Source organism: Lolium perenne, chromosome 6 (assembly GCF_019359855.2).
Source record: "Lolium perenne isolate Kyuss_39 chromosome 6, Kyuss_2.0, whole genome shotgun sequence".
Taxonomy (NCBI): Eukaryota; Viridiplantae; Streptophyta; class Magnoliopsida; order Poales; family Poaceae; genus Lolium; species Lolium perenne.
This window is the reverse complement of record NC_067249.2, coordinates 59,023,928-59,044,921: the sequence shown is the minus strand read 5'-3', so window position 1 is coordinate 59,044,921 and position 20,994 is coordinate 59,023,928. Positions and strand designations below refer to the sequence as shown.

General features: G+C 40.8%; 2 long non-coding RNA genes across 3 annotated transcripts; both read left to right on the top strand.

Annotated features, from left to right (window-relative positions):
* Positions 1-6,820: 6,820 nt before the first annotated feature.
* Positions 6,821-12,372, top strand: LOC127308099 (uncharacterized). Of its 2 annotated transcripts, XR_007856265.2 has the most exons (5): positions 6,821-7,834; positions 8,063-8,139; positions 9,024-9,099; positions 9,264-9,375; positions 11,178-12,372. It is a non-coding gene; the product is annotated as an uncharacterized lncRNA (long non-coding RNA). The 2 variants fall into 2 exon arrangements; XR_011746837.1 differs by lacking the exon at positions 9,024-9,099.
* A 2,218-nt stretch (positions 12,373-14,590) lies between these two features.
* On the top strand, positions 14,591-20,488 carry LOC139829963 (uncharacterized). Its single transcript, XR_011746836.1, has 4 exons — positions 14,591-15,617; positions 15,846-15,922; positions 17,047-17,158; positions 18,958-20,488. It is a non-coding gene; the product is annotated as an uncharacterized lncRNA (long non-coding RNA).
* The last annotated feature ends 506 nt before the right edge of the window (positions 20,489-20,994 follow it).

Here is a 20,994-nt window from a genome sequence, read left to right as displayed (position 1 = left end):
TCATCTTCCATATTAATAGCATGTTGGCAAATAGACGGAGAAATCCCCTTTAAATCATCAAGAGTGTAGCCAATAGCGCCTCGGTGTTTCTTCAATATTTCCAATAGCCTTTCTTCTTCAAACTCTGAAAGCTTAGAACTAATAATAACAGGATATATTTTCTTATCATCAATATGAGCATATTTAAGATTATCAGGCAAAGGCTTTAAATCAAAAATAGGATCTTCCTTTGGTGGCGGTGTTGTACCCAAATCTTCCACCGGTAAATCATGCTTGAGAATAGGTTGGCGAAGAAAAATTTCCTCAAGCTCATCTCTTTCTTTCCTAAAAACTTCACTCTCGCTATCCTCCAAATGTTGCTGCAAAGGATTATTAGGAACAAGAACAATAGATGCACATTGCTCCATTTTAAAATCATTACTAGGCAAGTCAGCTTTATAAGGAGTTTTAGTAAATTTAGAGAAGTTAAACTCATAAGATTCACCAGCAAATTTAGTCAAAATTTTCTCTTTCTTGCAATCTATAATAGCTCCACAAGTATTTAGAAAAGGTCTACCAAAAATAATAGGACAATAATCACTAGCAGCAGAACCAAGTACCAAAAAGTCAGCAGGATATTTAATCTTACCGCATAAAACTTCCACATCTCGAACAATACCAATTGGAGAAATAGTTTCTCTATTAGCCAGCTGAATAACCACATCAATATCTTCAAGTTCGCAAGAATCAATTTCGTGCATAATCTCCGTGTAAAGCTCATAAGGGATAGCACTAACACTTGCACCAATATCACATAATCCATAATAGCAATGATCACCAATTTTAACAGATAGCATAGGAACACTAGCTTGTTTGGGTTTATTAGGATGTGAAACAATATTAGAAGCATCTTCACAGAAAATAATATGACCATCCTCCAAATTTTCAGTCACAAGATCTTTAACTATTGCAACAGCAGGTTCAACTTTTATTTGTTCTTCAGGTTCTACAGGTTTCTTTTCACTTTTATGAACCGCACTATTTATAACAGAGTACTCCTTCATTTTAGCGGGGAAAGGAGTTTTTTCAATATAAGCTTCAGGAATAACATGATCAGCAGTTTCAACTACAACGCATTTATTAATAGATTAATCAATTTTATCTTTATACGGTTCATGATACTTATCAAAATTCTTCTTTGGCAATTCATAATGAGAGGCAAAAGCTTTATAAAGATTTACAGCAACTTGAGAATCAAGACCATATGTAGCACTCATATTACGAAATTTATCAGTATCCATAAAAGCTTCAATGCATTTATAATCATAAATTATACCTGATTCTCTATCCTTGTCGATCTCCCAACCTTCAAAGATTTTCTTGGATCCGATCAAGAAGGTCCCTTTTAAACTCTTCTTTGTTGCGTGTAAATGATCCGTAACAAGAAGTATCCAGCAAGGTCTTGTCTTGAAAAGAAAGTCTTGCATAGAAATTATCAATAATAACATAAACAGGAAGCTCATGAATGGGGCATTTGAGCATTAAAGAATTCAATCTACCCCAAGCTTGGGCAATACTCTCTCCATCATGAGGCCAAAAATTATATATGCGATTCCGATCCTTGTGAATTTCACTTGGAGGATAGAACTTAGAATAAAACCGGGGCACAATATCATTCCATTCAAGAGAGTCCCCATTATCCAGTAATTTATACCAATGCGCCGCTTTACCAGACAGCGATAAAAAGAATAGTTTCTTCCTTACTTCATCCATAGCAATACCTGCACACTTGAATAAACCGCATAATTCATGCAAGAACAATAAATGATCTCCAGGGTGGACAGTTCCATCCCCTTCATAGCGGTTATCCATAACACGTTCAATAATTTTCATAGGTATTTTATATGGTATCACTTCCTCTCCTGGCGCCTCATCCACTACCGTTGCAGTAGTAGTAGATTTCCCAAATAGAAATTGAAGAGAAGATCTCTCCATAATGACTTATAGCAGCAGGCAGAAATAAAATCAGCACAAACAGTAAAGGCTTTCCTTACCAATTCCACTTACCAATAGCGCTTCACTCCCCGGCAACGGCGCCAGAAAATAGTCTTGATGACCCAAAAGTATAGGGGGTGTATCGTAGTATTTTCGATAAGTAAGAATGTCGATCCCAACGAGGAGCAGAAGGTGTTGACAAGCAGTTTCGATGAAGGATTCACTGTAAATGCTCACAGACAAGTATTCAGGGGGTTTAGATGTAACAGTTGAATAAAGTACGAGTAAGTAAAGTGCGAGAGTAACAATTGCAGCGAGTGGCCCAATCCTTTTTAGCACAAAGGACAAGCCGGTTTGTTTACTTATAATGACCAAACGTTCTCGAGGACACACGGGATTTTAGTCTAGTGCTTTCGCTACATACGGCTAAATAATCTTCATTGTTATGATAAGTGTTGTGTGGGTGAACCTATGCTAATGTACCGCCCTTCCTAGGACTAATACATACTTGTGATTATACCCCTTGCAAGCATCCGCAACTACAAGAAAGTAATTAAGATAAATCTAACCACAGCCTTAAACTCTGAGATCCTGCGATCCCTCCTGCATCGATATACCAACGGGGGTTTAGGTTTATGTCACTCCGGCAACCCCGCAATTGGCAAACGAATACAAGATGCATTCCCCTAGGCCCATAAATGGTGAAGTGTCATGTAGTCGACGTTCACATGACACCACTAGAAGAATAACACCACAACTTAAATATCATACCATTGAATATTACTCAACCATAGTTCACTACTAACATTTAGACTTCACCCATGTCCTCAAGAACTAAACGAACTACTCACGAGACATCATATGGAACATGATCAGAGGTGATATGATGATGAATAACAATCTGAACATAAACTTGGTTCAATGGTTTCACTCAATAGCATCAACAACAAATAGAGATCGATACCGGGAGAGTTTCCCCTATCAAACAATCAAGATCAAACCCAAATTGCTATGGCGGTGACGAGGTGCTGCGGAGGAGACGGCGGTGATGATGGTGGAGATGATGATGATGGTGATGGAGATGATGTCCAGCTCGATGACGGTGACGATGGCGTCGATTTCCCCCTCCCGGAGGGAATTTCCCCGGCGGATTCCTGCCCGCCGGAGAGCTCTTTTCTCTCTGGTGTTCTCCGCCCCGCAGAGGCGGCTGTAACTCTTCGCGAGGTACCCTCTGTGGCTTGGGTCTTCGGGACGAAGGGTTTCGCGAAGAAAAGGAGGCGAAAGGGGTCGTGGGCCCCCCAAACCACATGGCGGCGCGGCCAGGGCATGGGCCGCGCCGCCCTAGGGTGTGGGCCCACCCTGGGTCCTCCTGGCTCCTCCTTCTGGCTTCCTTCGTCATCTTGAAAAATAGGATTTTTGGTATAATTTCCTTCCACAGTTGATCTTCCAAAATATCGCGTTCTGACGGTGCCTTTTCCCGCAGAATCCTGGCTCCGGTGCTTGATCCTCCAATAATGATGAAACATGCAAAATAGATGAAATACCATAAGTATTGTGTCCCAATATGAAATATATCAATGAATAACAGCAAATTATGATATAAAATAGTGATGCAAATTGGACGTATCAGGGGCCCCCAGGGCTTCCCTCTGGCGGCTCTCGGGTGTTCTGGATGCTTCCGGTGAAAATAGGAACCTGGGAGTTGATTTCATCCAATTCCGAGAATATTTCGTTACTAGGATTTCTGAAACCAAAAACAGCAGAAAATAGCAACTGGCCTTTCGGCATCTCGTCAATAGGTTAGTTCCGGAAAACGCATAAATATGACATAAAATGTGCATATAACATGTAGATATCATCAATAATGTGGCATGGAACATAAGAAATTATCGATACGTCGGAGACGTATCAGCATCCCCAAGCTTAGTTCTGCTCGTCCCGAGCAGGTAAAACGATAACAAAGATAATTTCTGGAGTGACATGCCATCATAAACTTGATCATACTATTTGTAAAGCATATGTAGTGAATGCAGCGATCAAAACAATGTATATGACATGAGTAAACAAGTGAATCATAAAGCAAAGACTTTTCATGAATAGTACTTCAAGACAAGCATCAATAAGTCTTGCATAAGAGTTAACTCATAAAGCAATAATTCAAAGTAGAGGCATTGAAGCAACACAAAGGAAGATGAAGTTTCAGCGGTTGCTTTCAATTTATAACATGTATATCTCATGGATATTGTTAACATAGAGTAATATAATAAGTACAATATGCAAATATGTAGGAATCAATGCACAGTTCACACAAGTGTTTGCTTCTTGAGGTAGAGAGAAATAGGTGAACTGACTCCACAATAAAAGTAAAAAGAATGGTCCTTCAAAGAGGAAAGCATCGATTGCTATATTTGTGCTAGAGCTTTTATTTTGAAAACATGAGGCAATTTTGTCAACGGTAGTAATAAAGCATATGTATTGTGTAAATTATATCTTACAAGTTGCAAGCCTCATGCATAGTGTACTAATAGTGCCCGCACCTTGTCCTAATTAGCTTGGACTACCGGATCATCGCAATGCACATGTTTTAACCAAGTGTCACAATGGGGTACCTCTATGCCGCCTGTACAAAGGTCTAAGGAGAAAGCTCGCATTGGATTTCTCGCTATTGATTATTCTCAACTTAGACATCCATACCGGGACAACATAGACAACAGATAATGGACTCCTCTTTTATGCATAAGCATGTAACAACAATTAATAATTTTCTCATATGAGATTGAGGATATATGTCCAAAACTGAAACTTCCACCATGGATCATGGCTTTAGTTAGCGGCCCAATGTTCTTCTCTAACAATATGCATGCTTAACCATAAGGTGGTAAATCTCTCTTACTTCAGACAAGACGAACATGCATAGCAACTCACATGATATTCAACAAAGAATAGTTGATGGCGTCCCCAGAAACATGGTTATCGCACAACAAGCAACTTAATAAGAGATAAAGTGCATAAGTACATATTCAATACCACAATAGTTTTTAAGCTATTTTGTCCCATGAGCTATATATTGCAAAGGCGAATGATGGAAATTTAAAGGTAGCACTCAAGCAATTTACTTTGGAATGGCGGAGAAATACCATGTAGTAGGTAGGTATGGTGGACACAAATGGCATAGTGGTTGGCTCAAGGATTTTGGATGCATGAGAAGTATTCCCTCTCGATACAAGGTTTAGGCTAGCAAGGTTATTTGAAACAAACACAAGGATGAACCGGTGCAGCAAAACTCACATAAAAGACATATTGTAAACATTATAAGACTCTACACCGTCTTCCTTGTTGTTCAAAACTCAATACTAGAAATTATCTAGACTTTAGAGAGACCAATTATGCAAACCAAATTTTAGCATGCTCTATGTATTATTCACTAATAGGTACAAAGTATATGATGCAAGAGCTTAAACATGAGCACAACAATTGCCAAGTATCAAATTATCCAAGACATTCTACCAATTACTACATGTATCATTTTCCAATTCCAACCATATAATAATTTAACGAAGAAGAAGCTTCGCCGTGAATATTATGAGTAAAGCCTAAGGACATACTTGTCCATATGCAACAGCGGAGCGTGTCTCTCTCCCACACAATGAATGCTAGGATCCATTTTATTCAAACAAAACAAAAACAAAAACAAACCGACGCTCCAAGCAAAGCACATAAGATGTGATGGAATAAAAATATAGTTTCAGGGGAGGAACCTGATAATGTTGTCGATGAAGAAGGGGATGCCTTGGGCATCCTGTAACACCCCAACTTTTGCAACCTTGTTTAATTGTCCTGAGTGCAAAAATTAGGGGGAACAAAAACTTTTTCTATAGACTAATAAAGGTGAATTGCCTTGATCTGTTTCCTATGATGAATTGCCTTGATCTGTTGGTAGATGAATTGTCTTGATTTGCTTGTTGAATTTTGTCTTGAGCTACCTCATAGAACGACACCCCTAGTGGTTAAACAAGCAACTCACCAAATAAAACACATGTGTGGCTTAGGAAGAATTGTTTTCCTTCTTACTACATCAAACCTCTCTCCTGATGACAACATGGGTGTGCCATCTTGATTTTTCTCTTTGTGGTACAAGATAGCTCAATCATCCTTAATTCACAACTTGGTGATCTCAATGCATGGATCTCATCTGTGCATCTCCCTCTACAATTTCCACATCCTGCATGTCTCATTCTACTCTTGCATCACATATATTCAACTTGATCTTATACCCTATCCAATGATTCAACTCTAGATCACTTCCTTCACTTTTACCTCTTGTTTTTATTCAAGTTTAATCTTCACAAAACCAAGAGTGGGAATGATGGATACATTTTGTAGCCACCATCTACCCTTGAGAACACTCCTCCCTAAATTAGTTTCCCTCCTCAAAAATCCTACAGTTTTCCTTCTCTAGTTTTGATCACAAAACTACTTCTAGTTTTATTAAAACTTTCCAAGATTTCTCTTCAAAGAAAACAAGGAACTGAAATGGGTTTTGTTTTTCATCCCATTTCTACCAAGTATTGATTTATAAAACATTATTTCTATTTTGCTTTGTTTTAACAAAAGGCTTGTTTATGGTACCCATACCATTTCTTGTTTACTTTAAATTTGAGAAAAACTCTACTTGAGAAAGTAGAATATGTTGAACCCCTATGTTCCAACTAGTTTTCTCTCAACATCTTCAAAATTCCATTCCACTTGAGTTCATTCCCAATTGACCTCTTATTTGAAGAGCAACTTATATTTCATTATGCCTATCTCACTCCTCTATTATTTTCCATCATCACCTTGACCTCATGAATTGATGATGTATGTCAATATATTCATCCTTGTGAGTATATGGTTACTTCACTCACCATCTCTCCTAGCCTTGCTCTACCATTGTCTAAATCACCATCACCACCATCATCTCTTGGGCACATCTTTTATCAGGTCAGAATGTCACCACCATCTACTTTAGCACCCTTGTGCATTAGTATCACTTTGCCTAAAATTGTATATCTTTTTAGGCCACCATTTTAGTAATTTGTGAGGCACTCAACCTTGGGTGTCATGCATGTGTAGCAATTATCTCTTGTTGATCACTTGTGCATGGCCAAAAATATGTGGCCGGCCATGCCATGGCACACATGCATCATGCCTCTCCATTTCCCTCTCTCTCACATAATTACTCCACCTTGGGATGCCTCTCCTCCTTTGTCCCTTCCCAATGCCACAAATAAATTCAGCTTGGGTCAAATATCTCTTCCCCAAACCAGCCTCCCAACTAACCCAATCAATGAAGAGGCTACCTCCCAACCAACCCAATCAATGAGGAGGCAGCCCACCCCCTCTCCCTCTATATAAAGGGGCTTGGCAGCCCACCCCCTCCTCACTTGCTCTCACTTTTCCACTCCCCACTCTCTCCTCCACTCCCACACACTCTCCTCCTACCTCTCCCCACGAAATTGCTGCTCCTCCTAGCTTCATGGCCGGCCATGGCCATGGAAAGCTCACCAAGATGCAGCTCCTTCCTCCCTCAAGCTCATCCTCACCATGAGAGCCTCCCCCTCCATCTTCTCCCCAACCTTAGATGGTTTAATCTCCTCTTCTTCTCCCTCCTTTGCTAAGATTGGATCTTGATGCAGGTGCATGTTGGTCCAAGCATGGAGAAGGTTGAGCTATCCTCAGATCTGAAGTTCTTGAGCAAAGTTCGTCCAAAACCTTGCAGTAATTTCTGTTTCTTGCTGTTTCAGATTCTGGTACGATCTTGTAAAATCCGCCAAATCTCGTGTGCAGATCCAAATCGAGTGGTTCAAAGTTCTACAGATAGGTATTGAAAATATCTACAACTTGGCGTTGGTCTCATCCTCAAATTCGTTAAGGATTTTGCATGATAAATAAAGTTCTGCAAACATGCAGAATCATTGTTTGTTAGATTTCTTCCGTTTTACAAAACCTTTTTGAGCAAACTCAATTTTGGGTGAAAGCCCTCTCCAGTACCTTCATTTTGGCGTTGGGTTCACTTCAAATGACCTAATGGAATTGAAATGGTTCACAGATCAAGATCTGGTCAGATCTGACTTTGTCGAATTAAATCAGGAGCTTGGAAACGAATTTTTGAATGAAACCAGTTGGGTAAGAACCACCTTTACAATACCTTTCAGATGCAGCTGACCTCATATTTTTATGAGTTGTGTACGATTTGTGGTGAATTAAACTTATTCTGTGTGTTCTGCAGACATGGCTGTTAGCTTTTAATTCATCAAAAATCCATTTTTGAACCTAATTGAGTGATTCCACTTCTGTAGGATTGCTGAATGTTTTCTTAATCATCTCAAACAAGTTTCAAACCTTTATTTGTTCTGCAACTCCATAGTTAAAGCAAATGGTGAAAACATGCAGTGAACTTGTAAATCCATTTGTGAGAGTTTCAGAAATATTTTGAACCCAAATCCAATTGCTTGTGAATCTCTGTTTAATTACCTTTCAAATGCCAGTGGCCTCATATTTTTAGGATGTTTCTACGATTTATGCCTTACAGATCTTGTTTTCTGTACAGTCAGATTCAAAGAAATTCCTAAAATTGTAGGTTTGATATTTTTGGGTGTTTCCAATTGGGTTAGTCTTGTATTTGTACTGGCTACCTTGGAAAAATATTGTTAGTCTCTGTTCACACATATTTTTTGCTGTTAGTAATGTTTATGTGTGACATGCATTGTTGAAGCAAAACTTTTCGGTTTATTTAAAACCCTTGACAAACTCTTTTTAGTACAGTTGGGCAACCTTTGTTTTATGCTTGCAAAACAAAACCTCTGCAACTTAACATTAGCTCTTTTGTTTTGCTTAAGTTTCCAAATGATGTGGAATATGGTTTGCTTCCTATTTTGGATGTAGTGTTTTGGGAGCAAATTAAATTGGGAAAACTGATTTCTACTCTTCCAAAAATGTTTGAAATTGTATTGTGTATGTGTTTGATGCCAAACTAATGCATTTGTCCTCTTCATGATGTTATCTACCAGGGGATATTTGGTTTATACCATGGTGATAACCGGGAGAGGCAATTGCTAAGTTGTGACGCACTCATACCTCTACTAGGTAAATAAATGTGGTTTTCTAAATTAAAACTCTTAAAGTTGTTTTGTGGTATCTATAAGTCCTTAGTATGTTATACCTTGGCTGCATGGTTATTGTTGTTTGTTGAATGTTGTTTTGTTGGTGCAATGTGTTTATTGTGTTCCTTTTATATTTTCCGACGATAGATGCGAACAATTCCGGAGAAGAAGAAGAAGTGGTTCGGACAAGGATTTTATTTATATTGACGGGATTCTTATATTGATGAAGTTGAAGAAGTCCAGGGACAAATAAGCCAAGGCAAGCCATCTTTTGATCTCTGTTTTGGTGTCTAGTTGGATGTCATTTGTTGATGTCCAAAGCACCTTGAATTCTATGTGTGTTATTCTCTCTATTTATGTGATCTATGTGTGTTTCCAAGTGGGGTACTCCCTAGTGGTGATACTCCACCTTTGTCTTGTGATTATGGGATACATGGCATCATGGCCGTGCTACTCCCATTGGTTATCATGTATGCCCAACTTGAGCATGCATAATCTCAAGAAAATAACTTACATCACACCCACCCCCTTTGTAGTATAGAGGTGTCTATGTCATGATCTTGGTGTATTCTCCAATTGAGAGGAGTATGCCGTGCACCCTATTGGAGAGTATGTTGGATAGTAATACTCCACTATCTAAGTTGTATAGTTACCACCACAAATCTGAGAGTATATTCCTCCTTGTGTTGTCATAATACATGCTTACCATAAGCAAGTATGATTCACTCCACTACACCTTTATACCCCTCTATGGCGTGATGACTCTCATCTCGGCCGTAGTGCAATAGTAGTTCAGCTCATGAAACTTTAGGTTGGGAACCCCTCAAGGTTTTACCTTGTTGTAAAAGTTTTCGATAAAACCTTGGGCATGATGTTTTCCCCAAGTGAGAATTTATGAAAGGAAAGGATTTGGTAAAAATGATGAGGTTATGAAAAAGGTTGGGTTTTATGAAAACTTTGGCGCCTAAGTACTCACCCATGACAATTAACTAGCGCAACCACAATATCCAAAGTGGGCACGGGCTTAGTCCGTAGTTTGTTGAAGTTGACATGAGATACCTTCACCACTCTCTAGGAGGGTCACGATGACCTCTGACACCGGGTTGCGCTCTAAAGGAGGCAATACACTGCATTAACTTGCAGCCGGACGATTACTGAGGGTCTTCTGTCATGGCGCCGGAGATACGCTCAAAAGGAGGTATGCTGCCGGGGTGCCGGGAAGGGGTAAGCCCGCAGGGAAGGACTCATGACAAGGGAGACAGGCGAAAGGCTATGACTGATTATCCGAGACTCGCATACTTTAGTATGACGAACCGGGGATGATCTCGGCGGATTTATCGGTTCTTGTGGGGAAAGTGCGCACACTCTGCAGAGTTAAATCTATTCGAATAGCCGCGTCCGCGGTCATGGACGGTTGGAATGGCTGTTGCTTAGCCTGATGAGTTTTGGTTTACAAAATGGTTTGGCAAATGAAAGGAAAGAACTTGTTTTGATGTACCGGAAGGGTACGGGAAAGGCTGTGTCGACCATATGGAGATGGTCGGGAAGGACAAATAAATTGGGTTGCTCCCTTCCTAGTGTTTCATGTAGAGGAACTTTTCTTTAACAAAGATATAGAGATGTCATAGGACTTCCCTAGCAATCCCTTCAAATGAGATGGTGGTATGCTAACTCTTCTTTAACAAAGATATAGAGATGTCATAGGACTTCCCTAGCAATCCCTTCAAATGAGATGGTGGTATGCTAACTCTTCTTTAACAAAGATATAGAGATGTCATAGGACTTCCCTAGCAATCCCTTCAAATGAGATGGTGGTATGCTAACTCTTCTTTAACAAAGATATAGAGATGTCATAGAACCACCATAGTGTCCGCATCACTTGAGATGCCGGTATGCTATATCAACAAGAGAAACTATTTCTCTTTCACATGCTTTATCCACGAGAGAAACTATTCTTCCTCTCTTGTCTCCTTTAGTTAGAATTGTTATCACCTTCTTGATGGTTTGCGAGTACAATTCAAATGTACTCACGGCTTTGTCCCTGGCTATTTACTTGGCCAGACTTGGAGGAACATGATGGATGAAGAAGGAGTTGACGACGTCTATGCGAGCTAGGAACGTCTTCCCAGTCAGTTGCCTGTAGGGTTTAAGGCGAATGACTTGGGCTCCGCGCTGTTGAAGTGATGATGCTACTCTGATGTTTAGTTAGGCCCTTCGAGGCTATTATGTAAGTAATGGTCATGTGACATTATTGTAATTTTCTTATTCCGCTTTGTAATGGATGGTGTAATTTGATATCAGTTCGGTTATGTGTTCACGGCGCACTGATCATGGGATCGTGAACTATATACACAACAGGGTATTTCGGACAGTTAGTCCGGGGTCCCCACAGAGCTGGTATCAGAGCTATCCTGACTGTAGGAGACCTTAGTTAGCATGGACGTTAGTTAGGAGACAAGTAATTGGGAAAAACTATTTACGAAACAAATTATTTCTTTAGTAGGAAGCATAGCTTCTACTCCTCTTATTTCTTCAAAGCTTCTAAATTCTTATCTCTCCGCTTTATTAAAATGTTTGAAAATTCTTACTCTATTGTCTCATCCACTTCAAACCCACATGTTAGACGATGTCCCCAACTCAGACCGGAGACTCAAACTCAAAGATGGATCAATCCCTCGGGAAGACTCATATATCTCCAACTGCAGCTATTGAAGATTGGATGCCGACGTAGCCGTGTGCTTGTTGGGATGATAACATCATGTCTTTGGTTGTCACCAAAGTCTGTCAAGGAGCTGACCTTCTTCCTCCGTGGACTTGCACTTTTTGCAGTCATCTGGGATCAAGTCCTCAGTTCTTGACTAGTAATTTTTAGGCCAGCTACAAGAAGTTGACGATTTCGGGAGTACCTCAACAACTACCTCTTCGAAGACCTCACGTCCCCGGGATGTTGAGCAAGAAGACTACGCAGTTTTCTCCTCCGCCTCAACATAGAAGACCGAACACCAGGCCTGCTTCGCAACCAACTGCCCCGAAAATCCATGTTGGAGTCCATAAGAGCAAAATGAAGACGGCAACATATGTGACCAGCCCCCAAACCAATAGGATGGATAGGACAAACTCAATCGCTTTGATTGAGCTACCCCCACGCATTAGGCATTCCATGGGTACTTAGGTTACCATGCCTGGTTTGATGATTGCTTGTAGTTCCCTTGTGTGCTGCCTTGAGTGTCTTTTGTTTGTTTGTTGTGTGTATAATTGTCTTGGCTTTTCGGTCTGAAAAACACCCTTAGTGTGATAAACTAGCTTAGAAAGCCTCCCAAAGATGTTTTCACCCTCACCTACCTCGCCGATGTTTTGCTAACTGCTAGTTAGTTGGATAAGTTAACGAAAAGCTCTAACTCTACCCCCGTTAGCAGTTGTTTTTCAAACATCAGGAAAACTAACCCAAACCCCCATCTACGCTAACTTCCTTCAATATCAGCTGGAGCATCTCGACTACGCCAACAAAGCAGAAGCCAATACCTTCAAGATCTGCTGAAGCATCTCCACTTCATCAAGAAAGCAGAAGCCCCTACCTTCAAGAGTGACTGCACCTCTACGAGAAGACATACTAATTTGATCTAACCTTAGAGCATAACCGCACTGACCTCGAGGATATCTTCTTGAAACCACCCTCTAACACGCCGTCTAACAAGCTGAGAGGACATTAGCGTCAAAGACAAGCTACATCACATGGTTCATCAGGTCCTCCTCAAGTGAAGCTCCTGAAGATACCTCAAGAACTCAAGACTAGGTGCAACTTACCCGCTCACTTACAACTGGTATAAGTCAACACCGACCCCCAAGCTGAAGATTGTCTTCGACGGCCTTTGTTGCTGCTTCATATGGATACCAACCAGGCGCTTTATCAACTTACTAACTCGCCGCGCATCCCCTATGGTTTAGTTAACATCGTGAGTGCCTTTTGAAGCCGTGGACTACACAACGCCCTCTGAAGATGTTTCAACTCAAGACAAGAGACCGAAGACCCCTTCAAAAAGCGCCCAACAAGACTCCGTGGCCGAAACTTAGAGTTTTCAAAACCCCCGGTGAACAATTTTAAGGGTGGAAGACTTCGTCTTCCACTAAAATATTAAGCTGACTCTAAAAAGGTTTTCAGCCCTGCTCAAGCACCGTTGGGTGCACTAACCCTCCCACAGTCTTGAACCTCCGCCAGGATCGTGAAGAAGCTACAGATCCAACACCTGCATGGAGTAGTCAACCCCTTCATGAAGCTCGCCATCGGCAGGAATCCATCATGTATCCCAGAAGATGAAGCAACGACCTTCTCAACAATGGCACCTCTACAGAAAACTGGAGTCTAACTTTAGTTACACTTTACAACCCCTCTAGTTCTACGCTTAGTAATCTCGGGACGAGATTATTTTAAGGGTGGAAGATCTGTAACACCCCAACTTTTGCAACCTTGTTTAATTGTCCTGAGTGCAAAAATTAGGGGGAACAAAAACTTTTTCTATAGACTAATAAAGGTGAATTGCCTTGATCTGTTTCCTATGATGAATTGCCTTGATCTGTTGGTAGATAAATTGTCTTGATTTGCTTGTTGAATTTTGTCTTGAGCTACCTCATAGAACGACACCCCTAGTGGTTAAACAAGCAACTCACCAAATAAAACACATGTGTGGCTTAGGAAGAATTGTTTTCCTTCTTACTACATCAAACCTCTCTCCTGATGACAACATGGGTGTGCCATCTTGATTTTTCTCTTTGTGGTACAAGATAGCTCAATCATCCTTAATTCACAACTTGGTGATCTCAATGCATGGATCTCATCTGTGCATCTCCCTCTACAATTTCCACATCCTGCATGTCTCATTCTACCCTTGCATCACATATATTCAACTTGATCTTATACCCTATCCAATGATTCAACTCTAGATCACTTCCTTCACTTTTACCTCTTGTTTTTATTCAAGTTTAATCTTCACAAAACCAAGAGTGGGAATGATGGATACATTTTGTAGCCACCATCTACCCTTGAGAACACTCCTCCCTAAATTAGTTTCCCTCCTCAAAAATCCTACAGTTTTCCTTCTCTAGTTTTGATCACAAAACTACTTCTAGTTTTATTAAAACTTTCCAAGATTTCTCTTCAAAGAAAACAAGGAACTGAAATGGGTTTTGTTTTTCATCCCATTTCTACCAAGTATTGATTTATAAAACATTATTTCTATTTTGCTTTGTTTTAACAAAAGGCTTGTTTATGGTACCCATACCATTTCTTGTTTACTTTAAATTTGAGAAAAACTCTACTTGAGAAAGTAGAATATGTTGAACCCCTATGTTCCAACTAGTTTTCTCTCAACATCTTCAAAATTCCATTCCACTTGAGTTCATTCCCAATTGACCTCTTATTTGAAGAGCAACTTATATTTCATTATGCCTATCTCACTCCTCTATTATTTTCCATCATCACCTTGACCTCATGAATTGATGATGTATGTCAATATATTCATCCTTGTGAGTATATGGTTACTTCACTCACCATCTCTCCTAGCCTTGCTCTACCATTGTCTAAATCACCATCACCACCATCATCTCTTGGGCACATCTTTTATCAGGTCAGAATGTCACCACCATCTACTTTAGCACCCTTGTGCATTAGTATCACTTTGCCTAAAATTGTATATCTTTTTAGGCCACCATTTTAGTAATTTGTGAGGCACTCAACCTTGGGTGTCATGCATGTGTAGCAATTATCTCTTGTTGATCACTTGTGCATGGCCAAAAATATGTGGCCGGCCATGCCATGGCACACATGCATCATGCCTCTCCATTTCCCTCTCTCTCACATAATTACTCCACCTTGGGATGCCTCTCCTCCTTTGTCCCTTCCCAATGCCACAAATAAATTCAGCTTGGGTCAAATATCTCTTCCCCAAACCAGCCTCCCAACTAACCCAATCAATGAAGAGGCTACCTCCCAACCAACCCAATCAATGAGGAGGCAGCCCACCCCCTCTCCCTCTATATAAAGGGGCTTGGCAGCCCACCCCCTCCTCACTTGCTCTCACTTTTCCACTCCCCACTCTCTCCTCCACTCCCACACACTCTCCTCCTACCTCTCCCCACGAAATTGCTGCTCCTCCTAGCTTCATGGCCGGCCATGGCCATGGAAAGCTCACCAAGATGCAGCTCCTTCCTCCCTCAAGCTCATCCTCACCATGAGAGCCTCCCCCTCCATCTTCTCCCCAACCTTAGATGGTTTAATCTCCTCTTCTTCTCCCTCCTTTGCTAAGATTGGATCTTGATGCAGGTGCATGTTGGTCCAAGCATGGAGAAGGTTGAGCTATCCTCAGATCTGAAGTTCTTGAGCAAAGTTCGTCCAAAACCTTGCAGTAATTTCTGTTTCTTGCTGTTTCAGATTCTGGTACGATCTTGTAAAATCCGCCAAATCTCGTGTGCAGATCCAAATCGAGTGGTTCAAAGTTCTACAGATAGGTATTGAAAATATCTACAACTTGGTGTTGGTCTCATCCTCAAATTCGTTACGGATTTTGCATGATAAATAAAGTTCTGCAAACATGCAGAATCATTGTTTGTTAGATTTCTTCCGTTTTACAAAACCTTTTTGAGCAAACTCAATTTTGGGTGAAAGCCCTCTCCAGTACCTTCATTTTGGCGTTGGGTTCACTTCAAATGACCTAATGGAATTGAAATGGTTCACAGATCAAGATCTGGTCAGATCTGACTTTGTCGAATTAAATCAGGAGCTTTGAAACGAATTTTTGAATGAAACCAGTTGGGTAAGAACCACCTTTACAATACCTTTCAGATGCAGCTGACCTCATATTTTTATGAGTTGTGTACGATTTGTGGTGAATTAAACTTATTCTGTGTGTTCTGCAGACATGGCTGTTAGCTTTTAATTCATCAAAAATCCATTTTTGAACCTAATTGAGTGATTCCACTTCTGTAGGATTGCTGAATGTTTTCTTAATCATCTCAAACAAGTTTCAAACCTTTATTTGTTCTGTAACTCCATAGTTAAAGCAAATGGTGAAAACATGCAGTGAACTTGTAAATCCATTTGTGAGAGTTTCAGAAATATTTTGAACCCAAATCCAATTGCGTGTGAATCTCTGTTTAATTACCTTTCAAATGCCAGTGGCCTCATATTTTTAGGATGTGTCTACGATTTATGGCTTACAGATCTTGTTTTCTGTACAGTCAGATTCAAAGAAATTCCTAAAATTGTAGGTTTGATATTTTTGGGTGTTTCCAATTGGGTTAGTCTTGTATTTGTACTGGCTACCTTGGAAAAATATTGTCAGTCTCTGTTCACACATATTTTTTGCTGTTAGTAATGTTTATGTGTGACATGCATTGTTGAAGCAAAACTTTTCGGTTTATTTAAAACCCTTGACAAACTCTTTTTAGTAGAGTTGGGCAACCTTTGTTTTATGCTTGCAAAACAAAACCTCTGCAACTTAACATTAGCTCTTTTGTTTTGCTTAAGTTTCCAAATGATGTGGAATATGGTTTGCTTCCTATTTTGGATGTAGTGTTTTGGGAGCAAATTAAATTGGGAAAACTGATTTCTACTCTTCCAAAAATGTTTGAAATTGTATTGTGTATGTGTTTGATGCCAAACTAATGCATTTGTCCTCTTCATGATGTTATCTACCAGGGGATATTTGGTTTATACCATGGTGATAACCGGGAGAGGCAATTGCTAAGTTGTGACGCACTCATACCTCTACTAGGTAAATAAATGTGGTTTTCTAAATTAAAACTCTTAAAGTTGTTTTGTGGTATCTATAAGTCCTTAGTATGTTATACCTTGGCTGCATGGTTATTGTTGTTTGTTGAATGTTGTTTTGTTGGTGCAATGTGTTTATTGTGTTCCTTTTATATTTTCCGACGATAGATGCGAACAATTCCGGAGAAGAAGAAGAAGTGGTTCGGACAAGGATTTTATTTATATTGACGGGATTCTTATATTGATGAAGTTGAAGAAGTCCAGGGACAAATAAGCCAAGGCAAGCCATCTTTTGATCTCTGTTTTGGTGTCTAGTTGGATGTCATTTGTTGATGTCCAAAGCACCTTGAATTCTATGTGTGTTATTCTCTCTATTTATGTCATCTATGTGTGTTTCCAAGTGGGGTACTCCCTAGTGGTGATACTCCACCTTTGTCTTGTGATTATGGGATACATGGCATCATGGCCGTGCTACTCCCATTGGTTATCATGTATGCCCAACTTGAGCATGCATAATCTCAAGAAAATAACTTACATCACACCCACCCCCTTTGTAGTATAGAGGTGTCTATGTCATGATCTTGGTGTATTCTCCAATTGAGAGGAGTATGCCGTGCACCCTATTGGAGAGTATGTTGGATAGTAATACTCCACTATCTAAGTTGTATAGTTACCACCACAAATCTGAGAGTATATTCCTCCTTGTGTTGTCATAATACATGCTTACCATAAGCAAGTATGATTCACTCCACTACACCTTTATACCCCTCTATGGCGTGATGACTCTCATCTCGGCCGTAGTGCAATAGTAGTTCAGCTCATGAAACTTTAGGTTGGGAACCCCTCAAGGTTTTACCTTGTTGTAAAAGTTTTCGATAAAACCTTGGGCATGATGTTTTCCCCAAGTGAGAATTTATGAAAGGAAAGGATTTGGTAAAAATGATGAGGTTATGAAAAAGGTTGGGTTTTATGAAAACTTTGGCGCCTAAGTACTCACCCATGACAATTAACTAGCGCAACCACAATATCCAAAGTGGGCACGGGCTTAGTCCGTAGTTTGTTGAAGTTGACATGAGATACCTTCACCACTCTCTAGGAGGGTCACGATGACCTACGACACCGGGTTGCGCTCTAAAGGAGGCAATACACTGCATTAACTTGCAGCCGGACGATTGCGAGGGTCTTCTGTCATGGCGCCGGAGATACGCTCAAAAGGAGGTATGCTTTGCCGGGGTGCCGGGAAGGGGTAAGCCCGCAGGGAAGGACTCATGACAAGGGAGACAGCGAAAGGCTATGACTGATTATCCGAGACTCGCATACTTTAGTATGACGAACCGGGATGATCTCGGCGGATTTATCGGTTCTTGTGGGGAAAGTGCGCACACTCTGCGAGTTAAATCTATTCGAATAGCCGCGTCATGGTCATGGACGGTTGGAATGGCTGTTGCTTAGCCTGATGAGTTTTGGTTTACAAAATGGTTTGGCAAATGAAAGGAAAGAACTTGTTTTGATGTACCGGAAGGGTACGGGAAAGGCTGTGTCGACCATATGGAGATGGTCGGGAAGGACAAATAAATTGGGTTGCTCCCTTCCTAGTGTTTCATGTAGAGGAACTTTTCTTTAACAAAGATATAGAGATGTCATAGGACTTCCCTAGCAATCCCTTCAAATGAGATGGTGGTATGCTAACTCTTCTTTAACAAAGATATAGAGATGTCATAGGACTTCCCTAGCAATCCCTTCAAATGAGATGGTGGTATGCTAACTCTTCTTTAACAAAGATATAGAGATGTCATAGGACTTCCCTAGCAATCCCTTCAAATGAGATGGTGGTATGCTAACTCTTCTTTAACAAAGATATAGAGATGTCATAGAACCACCATAGTGTCCGCATCACTTGAGATGCCGGTATGCTATATCAACAAGAGAAACTATTTCTCTTTCACATGCTTTATCCACGAGAGAAACTATTCTTCCTCTCTTGTCTCCTTTAGTTAGAATTGTTATCACCTTCTTGATGGTTTGCGAGTACAATTCAAATGTACTCACGGCTTTGTCCCTGGCTATTTACTTGGCCAGACTTGGAGGAACATGATGGATGAAGAAGGAGTTGACGACGTCTATGCGAGCTAGGAACGTCTTCCCAGTCAGTTGCCTGTAGGGTTTAAGGCGAATGACTTGGGCTCCGCGCTGTTGAAGTGATGATGCTACTCTGATGTTTAGTTAGGCCCTTTGAGGCTATTATGTAAGTAATGGTCATGTGACATTATTGTAATTTTCTTATTCCGCTTTGTAATGGATGGTGTAATTTGATATCAGTTCGGTTATGTGTTCACGGCGCACTGATCATGGGATCGTGAACTATATACATAACAGGGTATTTCGGACAGTTAGTCCGGGGTCCCCACACATCCCCAAGCTTAGACGCTTGAGTCTTCTTGATATATGCAGGGGTGAACCACCGGGGCATCCCCAAGCTTAGACTTTTCGCTCTTCTTGATCATAGTATATCATCCTCCTCTCTTGACCCTTGAAAACTTCCTCCACACCAAACTCAAAGCAACTCATTAGAGGGTTAGTGCATAATCAAAAACTCACATGTTCAGAGGTGACACAATCATTCTTAACACTTCTGGACATTGCCCAAAGCTACTGGAAGTTAATGGAACAAAGAAATCCGTCCCACATAGCAAAAGAGGCAATACGAAATAAAAGGCAGAATCTGTCAAAACGGAACAGTCCGTAAAGACGAATTTTAAAATGGCACCAGACTTGCTCAGATGAAAATGCCCAAATTTAATGAAAGTTGCGTACATATCTGAGGATCACTCACGTAAATTGGCATAATTTTCTGAGTTACCTACAGAGAATTAGGCCCAGATTCGTGACAGCAAAGAAATCTGTTTCTGCGCAGTAATCCAAATCTAGTATGAACCTTACTATCAACGACTTTACTTGGCACATGATACGTCTCTGACGTATCGATAATTTCTTATGTTCCATGCCACATTATTGATGTTATCTACATGTTTTATGCACACTTTATGTCATATTCGTGCATTTTCTGGAACTAACCTATTAACAAGATGCCGAAGTGCCAGTTGCTGTTTTCTGCTGTTTTTGGTTTCAGAAATCCTAGTAACGAAATATTCTCGGAATTGGACGAAATCAACGCCCAGGGTCCTATTTTTCCACGAAGCTTCCAGAAGTCCGAAGATGAAACGAAGTGGGGCCACAGGGTGCCCAAACCCTAGGGCGGCGCGGCCCCCCTGGCCGCGCCGGCCTATGGTGTGGGGCCCCTGTGCCCCCTCCTGACTTGCCCTTCCGCCTACTTAAAGCCTCCGTGACGAAACCCCCAGTACCGAGAGCCACGATACGGAAAACCTTACTGAGACGCCGCCGCCGCCGATCCCATCTCGGGGGATCCAGGAGATCGCCTCCGGCACCCTGCCGGAGAGGGGAATCATCTCCCGGAGGACTCTACGCCGCCATAGTCGCCTCCGGAGTGATGTGTGAGTAGTCTACCCCTGGAGTATGGGTCCATAGCAGTAGCTAGATGGTTGTCTTCTCCCCATTGTGCTATCATTGTCGGATCTTGTGAGCTGCCTAACATGATCAAGATCATCTATCTGTAATTCTATATGTTGCATTTGTTGGGATCCGATGAATAGAGAATACTTGTTATGTTGATTATCAAAGTTATGTCTATGTGTTGTTTAAGATCTTGCATGCTCTCCATTATTAGTAGATGCTCTGGCCAAGTTGATGCTAGTAACTCCAAGAGGGAGTATTTATGCTCGATAGTGGGTTCATGTCTCCGTGAATCTGGAGGAGTGACAAGAACCACTAAGGTTATGGATGTGCTGTTGCCACTAGGGATAAAACATTGATGCTATGTCTAAGGATGTAGTTATTGATTACATTACGCGCAATACTTAATGCAATTGTCTGTTGTTAGCAACTTAATACTGGAGGGGGTTCGGATGATAACCTGAAGGTGGACTTTTTAGGCATAGATGCAGTTGGATGGCGGTCTATGTACTTTGTCGTAATGCCCAATTAAATCTCACTATACTCATCATGATATGTATGTGCATGGTCATGCCCTCTCTATTT